This window comes from Kogia breviceps, chromosome 11, assembly GCF_026419965.1.
Source record: "Kogia breviceps isolate mKogBre1 chromosome 11, mKogBre1 haplotype 1, whole genome shotgun sequence".
Lineage (NCBI taxonomy): Eukaryota > Metazoa > Chordata > Mammalia > Artiodactyla > Physeteridae > Kogia > Kogia breviceps.
This window is the reverse complement of record NC_081320.1, coordinates 76840996-76858210: the sequence shown is the minus strand read 5'-3', so window position 1 is coordinate 76858210 and position 17215 is coordinate 76840996.

Sequence of the window (17215 nt, the reverse complement as noted above, 5' to 3'; positions counted from 1 at the left end):
ATTAGCAATCATTAGAAATGTTTTACATTGTATAGCCAAAATATCTTTATTTTTAATATGTATTTAGGGTTAACTATAGGACTGGTTATCTGTTTTCTCTTGGAAGCTATATTCATGCATTCATCTAGGTAAAAATTGATAATTCCAAGATAGCATCATTTTGCTTCATTCATATTCCCTAGTGATGATCATACCATCTTTCCTCAGCTGAATAACAAAAACCAGTTTCTTTGTTCCGTCTTGAAAGGTGATATGAAATGAACTCAGCCTGCTTTTGTTTGTCTATATCCTGTGCTGAATTAGTCTTAGTGAATAATATAAAGTCAGGACAGGCTCTCTTTTCTAGCTTTCAGTGGTGCTGACATACACAGAAACACAGTGCTTTATATTTTACAGGTTTAAGAGAATACTATGTAGAGTATAGCCTCACAAAAATAAGGTTATACAAGTATGCAGTAAATTAAACTGTGCTGACATGGATGTGATAAGATATAGGTAGGCAACATCAAACTGTTAGGGTTACTGTTGTAGTTTATTTTTGAACTGATGCAAAATGTAAAGTACCCAATTTTCATGTCATTGGATTCTATTCTATTCTAACTCGCCCCCCCCCACCCCCAACCCTGTTTCATCAGGTCCTTAGGTATGTTCCAGTTTAACCCTGCCTGTGCTTACTATTTATGTTGGGTATATTATGTATAATTATAGATACAAAGTTTGACCCAATTACACTTTGGGGCTGATAAGAGAAAATCCGTGATGTAAATAAAACTCTTTGGGGCAAGTTTTCATTAAAAACAAGTCCCAAAGCTATAGCAGAGGAAAAGCTATTTGAATTTAGTTTTTCCTTTTCCTCTTACTCTCTGTATTTACTTTTTCACTGCTGAGAAATAAGAAAGACCAAAAACAAGTGTTTGAATTGCTTTTTCCCCACCTGATATGGTAAAATCAAAAACCAAAATATCAAGGATCACAAAGGGATGAAAGGGCTTGGTACCTCCTAAGCCAAAGAGAATAGGAGGGGGCCTGGTGATGTAACTTAGGGTCAGGAAGGAAAGAGATGGTCTTTTAATATAATATGATCTAGGAGATCACTTCCACATTAGTGGAGTAAGAACCCTTGAAAATCCACTCCTCTATAAAAAATAATGAGAACATTGACAAAAATTATCAAAATCAACATTTTCAGAACTCTGGAAATTAATCAAAGGCTTGCAATAATTTGAGGACCATTTATTCACGAAAAATGTTTAAATGTTGGGAAGAACAGTGAGTTTTGTGGTGTTTTGATTTGCTGTATCTTATCCCCCTCTAACTGGCCTTGAAATCATGGTAGCCAAGAGAATCAACAGCCTAGTAGTTACTGGGAGGGACAGAACAGGTTTGAAGATTCTTAAAAAACCCCATTCCCAGATAATTGTCATCATATGGCTTGTCTGTCAGTTCCCTGGAAACCTCCTTGGCAGGGCTTCTCTTTATATGACCTAACTGGTTCAATGCTAACAGCCTTTTCCTCTGAAGCATTTGTTGAATATAATCAATGGTGATTATTTAGAATTGCAGCTGCCTGATGTGGTGATAATATTTGGGCCACGCAGGAACCTGGTCAGAAACTTAAAAGGAGGGCTTCCCTGGTAGCGCAGTGGTTGAGAGTCTGTCTGCCAATGCAGGAGACACGGGTTCATGCCCTGGTCCGGGAAGATCCCACATGCCGCGGAGCGTCTGGGCCCGTGAGCCATGGCCGCTGAGCCTGCATGTCCGGAGCCTGTGCTCCGCAACCGGAGAGGCCACGACAATGAGAGGCCCGCGTACCGCAAAAAAACAAACAAACAAACAAACAAAAAACTTAAAAGGAAAAGCTGGGTAATGAGATGTTCATAGGGGTCTTTCAAAAGCTCTGACATATTCCTGGGAATCTAGAAGGCCACACACATGCAAAGCTGTGTGCATGTCTAGGAATAACCTGAGAAGGCTCTTATGTCTCAGTTCTGGTTGACCTGAAGTTCTGCTCAAGCAGGAAGTGAAGACTAAGGTAGTAAACTACCTGCCTGGCATTGAAGGCATAACCCACACAGAACCCCTTAGCAAATGCTAGGAGACTTACTGGTTCTAGACATTTAAGAATATCTCTATCCAATTATTAGCTGATCCAAAGCTAACTGAGAAGAGACATCAGTGTCCACACATGACAAACAATACAGATTTTATAGAATTAGTCCAGGAAACCTGTTAATAAACAAATAGCAACAACAAAAAACCTTGGGGAGAAGATCTGATTTTCAGAGTTGCCATATTATTTAAAATATTTAGTTTTTGCCATAATATGTTATTTCAAGGCATGCAAAGAAAAGGAAAGTATGGCCCATGAACAGGGGGATAACAAATCAATAGTAACTGACTCTGAGGAAGCTCAGATATTATTAGAACACCATAAATTACTAGACAGACTTTAAATCAGTTGTTATAAATATGTTCAAAGCACTAAAGGAAACTTTGTCTACAGAATTAAAGAAAAGTATGGGAGTAATGTCTTGTCAAATAGAGAATATCAATGAAGAGGTAGAAATTATAAAAAAAGAATAGAATATCTGGAGTTGAAAAGTACAATAATTGAAAAAAAAAAAAAAACATCACTTGAGCTCAGCAGCAGATTTGACCTGGCAGAAGAAAGAATCAGAAAATTTGGAAATAGGTCAACTGAGATTTTATAGTCTGACAAACAGAAAGAAAAAAAAAAAAGAATAAATAGAGCTTCAGAGATATGGGGAGACCATGAAGTATCAGTATATCAACAAATGCGTAATGGGAGTACCAGAAGGAGAGGAGAAGGAAAAAGGGGCTGAAAGAATGTTTAAGGAAATAATGTTCAAAAACTTACCAAATTGTTAAAAATTATTAATCTCCACATCCAAAAAGCTTAACAGGGTCCAAGTGGAGTAAATTCAAGGAGATCCACATCTAGACACCTCCTAATCAAACTGTTGCAAGACAAACACAAAGAGACACTACTGAAAGTAGTGCGAGAAGCAGCTCATCACACAGAAGAGGTGTTCAATATGAATAACAGCTTATTTCTTAGAAGAAACCAGGGAGGCCAGGAGGCAGTGGTATGACATATTCAAAGTGATGAAATAAATACTGAGAGAACTTGTTGCTAGCAAGCCTGTCATACCAAAAATACTAAGGGGATCCTTTAGGTCAGCAGTCCCCAACCTTTTTGGCAGCAGGGACTGGTTTCGTGGAAGATAATTTTTCCATGGACTGGAGGTGGGTGGATGGTTTGGGGATGATTCAAGCGCATTACATTCATTGTGTTCTTTATTTCTATTATTATTACATTGTAATATATAATGAAATAATTATATAACTCACCATCCTGCAGAATCAGTGGGAGCCCTGAGCTTGTTTTCACTTGCCACTCACTGATAGGGTTTTGATATGACTCTGCAAGCTATTGATTTATTATGGTCTCTGTGCAGTTAATGATAAGCTACTAATGATAATCTGTATTTGCAGCCACTCCCCAGCGCTAGCATCACCGCCTCAGATCCACCTCAGATCATCAGGCATTAGATTCTCATAAGGAGTGTGCAACCTAGATCCCTCACACGTGCAGTTCACAGTAAGGTTCTCACTCCTATGAGAATCTAATGTCGCCACTGATCTGACAGGTGGTCGAGCTCAGGCAGTAATGTGAGTGATGGGGAGCGGCTGTAAATACAGATGAAGCTTCACTCGCTTGCCCACTGCTTACCTCCTGTTCTGCGGCCCAGGGGTTGGGGACCTCTGCTTTAGGTTAAACAAAAGGACCCTGGAAGCTAACTTGAATCCACATGAAGAAATAAAGGGCACTGGTAAGGGAAATGATAAAGATTAGAGATTTAGAAATAAAAGAGGTAGAGAATAGAAATGTAATAGAGAAATCAATGAAATGGAATTTTAAAAATAAAGATCAAGAAAATTGACAACCTTTAGCTAGACTGACCAAGAAAAAAAAAACAGACTCAAATTACTAAAGCCAGATATGAAAGAGAAGTCACTACTGACCTTAAGGAAATGAAATGATTATAAGGGAATACGTAAATGACTATATCCCAACAAATTAGATAACTTAGATGAAATGGACAAATTCTTAAAAAACACAAATTACTGAACTGACTCAAGAAGAGAAAGAAAATTGGAAAATACTTACAACAAGTAAAGTGATTAGACATTTAATTTAAAAACTTTCCACAAAGAAAAGTTCAGGCCCATGTGGCTTCACTGGTGAATTGTGCCAAATGTTTAAAAGGAATGAATACCACTCCCTTACAAATTAAAATATAGAAGAAGAGCGAACACTTTCTGTGGTAGGCTAAAAAACAGTCCCCCCTCCCCCCGCCACAAGATATTCATGTCCTAATCCCTGGAACCTATAAATGTTACCTTTTAGGTAAAGTCTTTGCAGATATGACTAAGTTAGGAATCCTGACACCAAGGTAGAGATTATTTTAGATTATCTACATCAGCCCAGTGCAGTCATAAATGTCTTCATAAAAGAGAGGAAGAGGGAGGGAGATTTTAAACAGAATAGGAGAAGTCAGTGTGACGATAGAGGCAGAGATTAGAATGGTGCAGCCACAAGTCAAAGAATACTGGTAACTACCTGAAGCTGAAAGAGGTGGGGAATGGATTTTCCTTTAGAGTTCCCAGAGTGAGCATAGCCCTGCCAACATCTTGATTTTCTTTTTTTTCTTTTCTTTTCTTTTTTTTTTTTTTTTGTGTCATGCGGGGCACTGTTGCGGCCTCTCCTGTTGCAGAGCACAGGCTCCGGACGCGCAGGCTCAGCGCCCATGGCTCATCGGCCCAGCCGCTCCGTGGCATGTGGGATCTTCCCGGACCAGGGCACGAACCCGTGTCCCCTGCATCAGCAGGCGGACTCTCAACCACTGCGCCACCAGGAAAGCCCCAACATCTTGATTTTAACTCAGCAAAACTGCTTTTGGACTTTTGACCTCCAAAAGTTTAGGAGAATAAGTTTTTATTGTTTTAAGCCACCTGTGTTGTGATAATTTTTAACAGCAACTATAGGAAACCAGTATACTTCCCAACTCATTTTGTGAAGCTGGTATTATCCTGGTGCTAAAACTGGACAGAGACACAGAAAAAAGAAAACAAAGACTGATATCCCATGTGGATATAGATACATAAATCCTCAGCAAAATACGAGCAAATTGAATCCAGTAATATTAAAAAAAAATCATACAACATGACCAAGAGGGATTATCTCAGGAATGCAAGGTTGGTTTAATATTTGAAATCAATGAATTATAATATATTAATAGAATAAAGAACAAAACCCACTGATCAACTCTCTAGATGGAGAAAAACATTTTGACAAAAATCCAGTACACTTTAATGATAAAAACTCTCAGAAAAGTAGGATTAAAGGGGAATTTCCTTAAACACATAAAGGATAACCATGAAGAGCCCACAGCTAACATCATATGTAATGGCAAAATGCTGAACACGTTCCCCTTAAGGTCATAAGCAAGACAAGAATGTTTGCTCTTGCCATTTCCTTTTTAAAATATATTTTAAAAATATTTATTCATTAATTATTTTGGCTGTGCCAGGTCTAAGTTGCAGCATGTGGGATCTTTAGTTGCAGGCATGTGGACTTCTTAGTTGCGGTACGTGGACTCTTAGTTGCAGCATGCATGCAGGATCTATTTCCCCAACCAGGGATCAAACCCGGGCCCCCTGCATTGGGAGCATGAAGTCTTATCCACTAGACCATCAGGGAAGTCCCTGCTCTTGCCATTTCAATTTGACGTTGGATTGGAAGTTCTAGGCAGGGTAATTAGGCAAGAAAAAGAAATAAAAGACATCTAGCCTTTTGGCCAGAACTGCTATGTTCCAGTAGTTTGCCAACATGACCAACACAGAAGGAAAGAGGAGAGGCACCCGCTATATGTTCTCTAGGTCTTTTAGAAAATATGGAGTTGATCCTTTGGCCATATACATATTGATCTATAAGAAAGGTGACATTGTTAGACATCAAGGGAATGGGCACTGTTTAAAAAGGAATGCCCCACAAATGTTATCATGGCAAAACTGGAAGAATCTATAACATGTGTCCCCAGCATGCTGTTGGCATTGTTGTAAACAAACAAGGGCAAGATTCTTGCCAAGAGAATTAATGTACATACTGAGCATATTAAGCACTGTAAGAGCTGAGATGGCTTCCTGAAACATGTGAAGGAGAATGATCAGAAAAAGAAGGAAACCAAAGAGAAAGGTACTTGGGTTCAACTGAAGCACCAGCCTTCTCCACCTAGAGAAGCACACACTGCGTGGCTTGTGGAGTCTTAGTTTGACGGCAGTGAAAGCACCGAGTCCTAACCACTGGACTGACAGAGAATTCCCTAGAGAAGCACACTTTGTAAGAACCAATAGAAAGGGCCTGAGCTGCTGAAACCCAATGAATTCATGGCATGACTGGTCTAAAAAAAAATAAAAGATCTCTGGACTGTAAAAATATTTTTCTTAATTGAGTTAAAGTGTGGTGTCCACACCCCCAAAGAAATATTTAAAGCACACTTTGTATCCTAAAAATGAATGAATGAATGAGCGAATGAATAAACAAATAAATGATACCCAGATTGGAAAGGAAGAAGTAAAACTACATCACATCATATACTAAATGTAACTCCAAATGGATCAAAGGCCTAAATGTAAGAGCTAAAACTATAAAATTCTTAGAAGAAATCATATGAGTAAATCTGTGTCCTTGGATTAAGTAATGGTTTCTTAAGTATGACACCAAAAGTACAAGTGACAAAAGAAAAAGATAGACACATTGAACTTCACCAACATTAAAAGCTTTTGTGCTTCAAAGGGCACCATCAAGAAATTAAAAAGATAACCCACAGAATGGGGGGAAATATTTGCAAATCCTATTTTGATACAGGGACTAGTATCCATAATATAAAATTATCTTCTATAACTTAAAATGACATGGCAAACAACCCCCCAAAAATTAGTAAAGGATTTGAACAGATATTTTTCCAAAGAATATATACAAATATCCAATAAGAACATGAGAAGGTGCTCAATGTCATTAATCAGTAGGGAAATGCAAATCGAAACTACAGTGAGATACCACTTCTCATTCACTAGAATGCCTATAATAATAATAATTTAGAAAGGAAAATAATAAGTGTTGGCAAAGATGTGAAGAAATTGAAACCCTCATACATTGTTAGTGGGATTGTAAAATGGTACAGCTGTTCTGGAAAACTGTTTGGCAATTCCTCAAAATGTTAAACTTAGAGTTAACTTATGATGCAGTAATCTACTCCTAGGTATATACCTAAGAGAATTGAAGACATATGTCCACATAAAAACCAGTATACTAATGATCACAGCAGCATTATTCATAATAGCTGAAAAAGTGGAAACAACTCAGATATCCATAAATTGATGAGTGGATAAACAAAATGTGGTATATCTGTACATGGAATATTATTTCACAATAATAAAGAATAAAGTATTGATACATGGTACATCATGGAAGAACCTTGAAAACATTATGCTAAGTGAAAGAAGCCAATCACAAACGGGTACACATTATATGATTCCATTTACATGAAATGTTCAGAATAGGCAAATCCATTGAGACCAAAAGTAGATAGGTAGTTGCCAGGGGCTGAGATAGGGTGGGATGAGGAGAGTCTGCTAATGGGTGCAAAAAATTTTATGGTGATGAAAATGTTCTGAAATTAGACAGTGGTGATGGTTGCACAACTCTGAATATACTACCAACTTCTGAATTATGTACTTTAAAAGGGTGATCATATTACATACGTTATGTATGTAATGTGATCTAAATATTATACTAGGAGGATGATAGCTAACTTTGATACAGACCTATGAGGGATATGGGCAAGAGTTTAATTCTTACAGTATTAGTATAGAAACAAGCTATCAAAAACCCCAAATTATTCAGAGGTGATCAAAGAATACTAAAGAGAAGAGGAAAAAAAGCAAGATGCCACTTCAAGGTTTCTTGTTCCCTCACCCAGGACTCAGCTTTCCCTTCTACCCAGTATCACAAACTTGTGCAAATGGGCCTGTGTAATACAATATTTATAAGGTGAATATTCAGCCTGTTGCTTCTCACATACCCTAACCCTATACTTTCCATATTATTCTTTACTGTTTTTTTTTTTTAACATCTTTATTGGAGTATAATTGCTTTACAATGGTGTGTTAGTTTCTGCTTTATAACGAAGTGAATCAGCTATACATATACATATATTCCCATATCTCCTCCCTTTTGCATCTCCTTCCCACCCTCCCTATTCCATCCCTCTAGGTGGTCACAAAGCACTGAGCTGATCTACCTGTGCTATGCGGCTGCTTCTCACTAGCTATTGTACATTTGGTAATGTGTATAACTCCATGCCACTCTCTCTCTTCGTCCCAGCTTACCCTTCCCCCTCCCCATGTCCTCACCTCCAGTCTTACGTCTGTGTCTTTATTCCTGTCCTGCCCCTAGGTTCTTCATAACCATTCTTTTTTTTTTGTTTTTAGATTCCATATATATATGTTAGCATACGGTCTTTACCATTCTTTACACACATGTAGTCAATCTCAAGACTCATGAAAGAAACTTCTCCCTTTTTATTCTCAATTCTTGTGTACTAGCAAATATTTTAGAAGTTTAAACAATATGTCAACATATTTTATAGTTATTTTGACTGAGAAACATTAGTAGATTTAAACAAACAGGACAGTTTCCTTTTCTAAATTCTCATTTATATCAATCAGGGTTTAGTGAGAAAAATAGAAGTTACCCTAGATGTCTTCAAGATTTTCAAGGAAAAAATAATTTTTTTCAGGGAATTAAGTACTTACAAAATTGTAGGGAAGGCCGGTATAACTGAATCACTTTGCTGTACACCTGAAACTAACACAACATTGTAAATCAACTATAATCTAATAAAAATTGGATTAAAAAATTGTAGGAAAGCCCAGAAGAAGAGAAAGAGGAAGTGGGGGGGGGTCTTCGAGAAATGAGAAAATTGTAGGCAGCTGCTGCCTACATTCCAGCTGAAGTCTGATGGTAGACCATAAAGCCCAAGAAGCAAGCTGTTGTTGATGCCACGGCTGCAGAAGTCTGAAATGCTTTGTGAGGAAGAGTAGATTCTGCCTCCTTACTGCCTTTCAGATCTTATGCAAGTGCTTGTTTTTGATGGAATTTCAGTTGGAATCCTACTAGCAAGAGATTCTGAGAAGTGTAGTTCCCAAGCTTCTAGCCCCTGCAGTACCAAGAGAATATGTACAAAAGAGTGCTGTAATGTTACTGATCGATAGCCAGTATAACATGACTTCAGATGCCAAAGCACTGGTCAAAATGAACTTTGGGCGAATGATGCTTTAGGTTTAGCAAATGACTCTTTGTTCTTTGAAATACTAGAGAATTTACTACTGCATTTCTGCCTTATATTATATTATATTATATTTCTTATGTTTCTGGCTACCTGTATTAAACCCAGAACATATTTGTCTTAGTGTCTCCTTTCTTCTGTAACAAATTGCCATAAACCTAGTGGCTTCAAACAACACAAGTTTGTTCTCTTACTGTTTTAGAGGCATAAAGTCTGAAATCAGTGAAAAGTCAAAGTGTCAGCAGGGTTGGTTTCCTTAGTAGGCTATGGGGGAATGAGTTTCCTTGCCTTTTTTAGCTTCTGAAGGCTGCCTGCATTCCTTTACTTGATTCCTTCCTCGAATAACTCTGCTCTCTTGTTTCCATCATCACATTTCCTTCTCTTCTGTCATCAAATGTCTCTCTGCCCACCTCCTATAAGGACAGTTGTGATTATGTTTAGGTCCCACCTAGAAGAGTCAGGATAATCTCTCCATCACAAGAATCTTAATCACATCTGTAAAGTTTCTTTTGCCATAGAAAGAAACATTCACAGGCTCCAGGGATTAGGACCCAGATATCTTTGGGGGCCATTGTTCAGCCTACTACAACATTTACAAAATCTGTGCTTTTCTTTTTAGACACATCCTTATTCTTATTTTGTGCCAATACTTTCCTGTCCAACATGTAAGCTACCAGGCTTATCCCATCACTATAACTTTGGATCTGTGATTTTACAGAAAGGGTACTCTGGCATATATTGCTCTTTCTTTGATGATCCTTGTTTATATGGTGTGCTGAGTACTTCAACTTTACAGGCACTAAAGGCTCTGGGGGAGCGGATGCATTAAAAAGAACCTTAATTCTTTCAAATGTCATATCCTAATTTTTCACCAAAAGAAGTATTACCTGTTGTTTTCTGCTAAACACTTTACTTGTTCTGCTTCTGGTTGATTCTTGCCTCACACATCCTGTTTAGTGGTGTCATGACTTTATTTGCTGAGGCATGGTCTACAGCTGTACTATATAGTTGGAGCCTGGTTAAAGGACTGGGACCAGTTCTGGGCTTTTTGTTCCTCAGGATCTAAAATGTGTTCCCTTGTTCCACATTCTTGGATCTTGCTTAACAACTTGGCCCCAGTTTTCCCAAGGAAGGATTCCTAGTGCATTTCTCTCCTTCTAGTTTTAGTTCTTATGGTTCTTCTTCTTCTTTTTTTTAAGATGTTGGGGGTGGGAGTTTATTTATTTATTTACGTTTGCTGTGTTGGGTCTTCGTTTCTGTGCGAGGGCTTTCTCTAGTTGTGGCAAGCGGGGGCCACTCTTATTGCGGTGCGAAGGCCTCTCGCTATCGCGGCCTCTCTTGTTGTGGAGTGCAGGCTCCAGACGCGCAGGCTCAGTAGTTGTGGCTCACAGGCCCAGTTGCTCCGCGGCATGTGGGATCCTCCCAGACCAGGGCTCGAACCCGTGTCCCCTGCATTGGCAGGCAGATTCTCAACCACTGCACCACCAGGGAAGCCCTTATGGTTCTTCTATTGGGGATGAGGGTTCCTTTCTGAGGCCTCAGTCATAAAGACAGGAGAGTAGTAGATGGATCTCTGTGAACCTTTCTATCAACTGACCAATGACTTCACTCAGACTACATGAGAAGACTTTATTAGAGCAGGATTCTATTTCCAAAGAAGAAAGATGGCATAGAGTAAGAATATGAAATATGGGAATTCCCTGCTGGTCCAGTGGTTAGGACTCTGCACTTTCACTGCTGAAGGCCTGGGTTCAATCCCTGACAAGCTGAGTGGTGCGGCCAAAAAAAAAAAAAAAAAAAAAAAGTCTATGCAATAATTGGAGGTGAACAGTGGCAAATGCCAAATAATATCTCAGTTTTGGGGAACTGTACTGTCTCTTTCATTTGAAGATGGAGAGAATAGATGTTCTAGAAATACAAAGTAAATCATGCATGGTCTGTATGTAGATGAAAAAAGGCCCTGAAAAACAAACTAGAATTAATAACCAATTCCCTGCAGTTAATTCTTGTTTTTTTACTATATTACCATCGAAATGAGCTAATGTAACCTACTCATCTTAGGTAGAATTGCTGATTTTCTAGGATAGTGAAGTAATTAGATAGTTGTTTTTATGATAGTTTTTATTTTTGCCCCTACCTGAAATAAAGTAAACAAAGGTCTCATTTATGTCAACAAAACACTTTATGAAGCTGAGTAAATGGCAATGTGAATAAACACTTGGAAGATTTGCTTCCAATTCATTGTAAATAATTGAGGTGACAAAAATCTCATATCAACAGTTCCTTCCTGAACTAAAGCTTTGGATTAAGTAAAATGTACTAGCACACAATTTTCTTGCATCCCTATCTCACCAGTTTTATCCTGTAGTAGCAAAGTGACATCCAGACAACACAAAGATTGGCAGCAGTTGGAAAAGGAAAGGCCTCTAGTGTTTGGTTATTCAGTTGGATACTCACCAGCATCTAACAGACTACTTTTTGCAAAACCTCAATCTGACAGGTTATCCAAAGCTACAGACACAGAGGGGTCACTTAGGTGTGAGCCTTCCCTGTTAAAGCAATTTTTTAAGGGCCAACAAGGAAAGGCTTCAGTGTGGAGGATTTCCTTTGTTCTGTGAAATAATCAGATATGCAGGAATGATCCTTTGTTTACACAGGGAGTTTCTAACAGTAGATTCTGATTTTGCTATTAGGGCTCCTATTTCTCATTTAACCTAAGAGAATTTGAAATTAAAAAAGAAAGGAGAAGAACTGTGAAAAAGCAGAATGTCTTGAATATGCTATTGATGTAAAGATTAACCTTTAGAACAGGGCATCTGCTATGGCGCAGCTCTATGCAGAAAGTCTGTTTACAAAAGAAGGCATTAATCAAGACATATGAATCCATTTATAATGTCTTTGCATGTTGCTGACTTCAGAGTGAGCTAGTGAGTGAGACAGCTGAAGCCTGACAGCTAATTTAAACCTGAGGTCTTCACTGTCCAGAGATTTATCAGAGTCAAGCAGCCAGTATCCTTTATGACTTGTACCTTCTCCATTTTCAGAAGTAGTAAATGAAAAAGACTGAAGAAGGAGGTGCCATCTATTGCAGCTGTGTAAAATCACATAAACACCGTGCCCTGGGCTTTCATTATAACACCTTCTTCTTAGCTAATTACCGTCAGCATTAAATTACAGAGTCAGGAGGCCCCACTCAATACCAGTTCATTCATTTCAGGACACAGTTTGGCAGAAAACCTGTAGTGAAAGGCCAAACCTTTATCCACTAAGCCTTTTATTTGTGATTAAACAAAAGTCTTGACAAGTAGTATAATTTGCATCAAGCAGGACTACACCAAGGGCCGATTAATAGTGTTTTTAAAAAAATAAAAATTAGCTCTAGCCTCTAGTCCACTTGACAGGATTTATCATTTTGCATATCAAAAGACACAAAGGTGGTCAGTTATTTTTTTCCCAGTTCAAGCATTGTACCTTTCATCCAATGATAACATGACTTTTAAAAAATAACTGTAACCTTTTACACCCATCAGATATAAGTTGTTGTCTTTTAATACTGTACTGGAGGGGTGAGATTTTTGGTGGTATTGGTTTTTATAATATGTTGATTGGAGAGATTTACTATCCTAACCCTTTTATTTTTTATTTATTTATTTTTTGAATTTTATTTTTTATACAGCAGGTTCTTATTAGTTATCTATTTTATCCATATTAGTATAAATAGTTCAATCCCAATCTCCCAATTCATCCCACCACCATCACCCCCCACCCCGCTTTCCCCCCTTGGTGTCCATAAGTTTGTTCTTTACATCTGTGTCTCTATTTCTGCCTTGCAAACCAGTTTATCTGTACCATTTTTCTAGATTCCACATATATGCATTAATATATGATATTTGTTTTCCTCTTTCTGACTTACTTCACTCTGTATGACAGTCTCTGGGTCCATCCACATCTCTACAAATGACCCAATTTTGTTCCTTTTTATGGCTGAGTAATATTCCTTTGTATCCATTTGGCTGTCGTTGGGCATTTAGGTTGCTTCCATGACCTGGCTATTGTAAATAGTGCTGCAATGAGCATTGGGGTGCATTGTGTGTTTTTGAATTATGATTTTCTCTGGGTATATGCCCAGTAGTGGGATTGCTGGGTCACATGATAATTCTATTTTTAGTTTTTTAAGGAACCTCCATACTGTTCTCCATGGTGGCTGTATCAATTTACATTCCCACCAACAGTGCAAGAGGGTTCCCTTTTCTCCACAGCCTCTCCAGGATTTGTTGTTTATAGATTATCTGATGATGCCCATTCTAACCAGGGTGAGGTGGTACCTCATTGTAGTTATGATTTGCATATCTCTAATAATTTAGCAGCTTTTCATGTGCCTCTTGGCCATCTGTATTTTTTGGGGGGGAAATGTCTATTTAGGTTTTCTGTGCATTTTTAAATTGGGTTTGTTTTTTTAATATTGAGCTGCATGAACTGTTTATATATTTTGGAGATTAATCCTTTGTCTGTTGGTTTGTTTGCAAATATTTGCTCCCGTTCTGGGGGTTGTCTTTTCGTCTTGTTTATGGTTTCCTTTGCTGTGCAAAAGCTTTTAAGTTTCATTAGGTCCCATTTGTTTATTTTTGTTTTTATTTCCATTACTCTAGGAGATGGGTCAAAAAGGATCTTGCTGTGATTTATGTCAAAGAGTATTCTTCATATGTTTTCCTCTGAGAGTTTTCATAGTTTCTGGCCTTACATTTAGGTCTTTAATCCATTTTGAGCTTATTTTTGTGTATGGTGTTAGGAGGTGTTCTAATCTCATATTTTTACATGTACCTGTCCAGTTTTGCCAGCACCACTTATTGAAGAGGCTGTCTTTTCTCCACTGTATATTCTTGCCTCCTTTATCAAAGATAAGGTGACCATATGTAGTGGGTTTATCTCAGGGCTTTCTCTCTTGTTCCATTGATCTATATTTCTGTTTTTGTGCCAGTACCATACTGTCTTGATTACTGTAGCTTTGTAGTCTAGTCTGAAGTCAGGGAGTCTGATTCCTCCAGCTCCGTTTTTTCTCCTTAAGATTGCTTTGAGTATTTGGGGTCTTTTGTGTGTCCATACAAATTTTAAGATTTTTTTTCTAGTTCTTTAAAAAATGCCGTTAATAATTTGATAGGGATTGCATTGAATCTGTAGATTGCTTCAGGTAGTACAGTCATTTTCACAATATTGATTCTTCCAACCCAAGAACATGGTATATCTCTCCATCTGTTTGTGTCATCTTTGATTTCTTTCATCCATGTCTTATAGTTTTCTGAGTACAGGTCTTTTACCTCCTTAGGTAGATTTATTCCTAGGTATTTTATTCTTTTTGTTACAGTGGTGAATGGGATTGTTTCCTTAATTTCTCTTTCTGATCTTTCCTTGTTGGTGTATAGGAATGCAAGAGATTTATGTGCATTAAGTTTGCATCCTGCAACTTTACCATATTCATTGATGAGCTCTAGTAGTTTTCTGGTGGCATGTTTAGGATTATTTATGTAGAGTATCATGTCATCTGCAAACAGTGACAGTTTTACTTCTTCTTTTTTGATTTGTGTTCTTTTAATTTCCTTTTCTTCTCTGATTGCTGTGGCTAGGACTTCCAAAACTATGTTGAATAATAGTGGCGAGAGTGGACATTCTTGTCTTGCTCTTGATCTTAGAGGAAATGCTTTCAGTTTTTCACCATTGAGAATGATGTTTGCTGTGGGTTTGTTGTACATGGCCTTTATTATGGTGAGGTAGGTTCCCTCTGTGCCCACTTGCTCGAGAGTTTTTATCATAATGGGTGCTGAATTTTGTCAAAAACTTTTTCTGCCTCTATTGAGATGATCATATGGTTTTTATTCTTCAATTTGTTAATGTGGTGTATCACACTGATTGATTTGCATATAGTGAAGACTCCTTGCATCCCTGGGATAAATTCCCAGGGATGTATGACCATGGGGTATGATCCTTTTAATGTGTTGTTGGATTCTGTTTGCTAGTATTTTGTTGAGGATTGTTGCATCTGTATTCATCAGTGATATTGGTCTGTCATTTTCTTTTTTTGTAGTATCTTTGTCTGGTTTTGGTATCAGGTTGAACGTGGCCTCGTTTAGTTTGGGAATGTTGCTTCCTCTGCAGTTTTTTGGAAGTGTTTGAGAAGGATGGGTGTTAGCTCTTCCCTAAATGTTTGCTAGACTTCACCTGTGAAGCCATCTGGCCCTGTACTTTTGTTTGTTGGAAGCTTTTTTTTATCACAGTTTCAATTTTTTTACTTGTGATTGGTCTGTTCATATTTTCTGTTTCTTCCTGGTTCAGTCTTGGAAAGTTTCACCTTTCTAAGAATCTCTCTATTTCTTCCACGTTGTCCATTTTTTTTGCATAGAGTTACCCGTAGTAGTCTTTAAGGGTGCTTTGTATTTCTGTGGTGTCTATGGTAACTTCTCCTTTTTCATTTCAGATTTTATTGATTTAAGTCCTATCCCTCTTTTTCTTGATGAGTCTGGCTAAAGGTTTATCAGTTTTGTTTATTTTCTCATAGAACCAGCTTTTAGTGTTTTTTGTTGTGGCCCCTCCCGTTGCGGAGCACAGGCTCCGGAGGCTCAGGCTCAGCGGCCATGGCTCATGGGCCCAGCCACTCCACAGCATGTGGGATCCTCCGACCGGGGCACGAACCTGTGTCCCCTGCATTGGCAGGCAGACTCTCAACCACTGCGCCACCAGGGAAGCCCGCAGCTTTTAGTTTTATTGATCTTTGCTGTTGTTTTCTTTGCTTCTGTTTCATTTATTTGTGCTCTGATCTTTATGATTTCTTTCCTCCTACTAACTTTTTACTTTGTTTGTTCTTCTTTCTCTAGTTACTTTAGTTGTAAAGTTAGATCGTTTATTTGAGATTTTTCTTGTTTCTTGAGGTAGGCTTGTATAGCTATAAACGTCCCTCTTAGAAGTGTGTTTGCTGCATCCCATAGGTTTTGGATCGTCGTGTTTTTATTGTCATTTGTCTCTAGGTATTTTTTGATTTCCTTTTTGATTTGTTCAGTGATCTCTGGGTTATTAAATAACGTATTGTTTTGCCTCCGTATGTTTGTGTTTTTTACATTTTTTTCCTTGTAATTGATTTCTAATTTCATACCATTGTGTCAGAAATGATGCTTGATATGATTTCAGTTTTCTTAAATTTACCGAGGCTTGATTTGTGACTCAAAATGTGATCTCTCCTGGAGAATGTTCTGTGTGCACTTGAGAAGAAAGTATAATCTGCTGTTTTTGGATGAAATGTCCTATAAATATCGATTAAATCTATCTGGTCTGTTGTGTCATTTAAAGCTTGTTTTTCCTGATTAATTTTCTGTCTGGATGATCTGGTGCACAAACAGATTAAGGAAGCACTGGCATTCTTAAATAATTGCTAAATTTGGTGGTGTTACTGCTGTAATGTTTTAATATTTTTAAGTGCCTTAAATGATCAACTTAGATCTTTAGCTGGATTCCCCAGGGAAACAGCAGCTGAGATGGAGATCTGCATATAGAAGGTACATTGGGAAGTACCCTTAGCATCAGTACCTGTAGGGGAGTAAAGGATGCAGCACTGGGAAGAGGGAGGAGTTGAGCAGTGATGCAATCATGCAGAGCCAGTTCATGGGGGTGCTCAGGAGCTGGCTGGCCCTTAAAGGCAAGGGAGCTAGATCTTTATATCTCTGAGGCCAGTCATTGGATATAGACTGTTCCCAGGGACGGGGGAGACTCTTGTGGGGTGGCCAATTCCTGGAGTG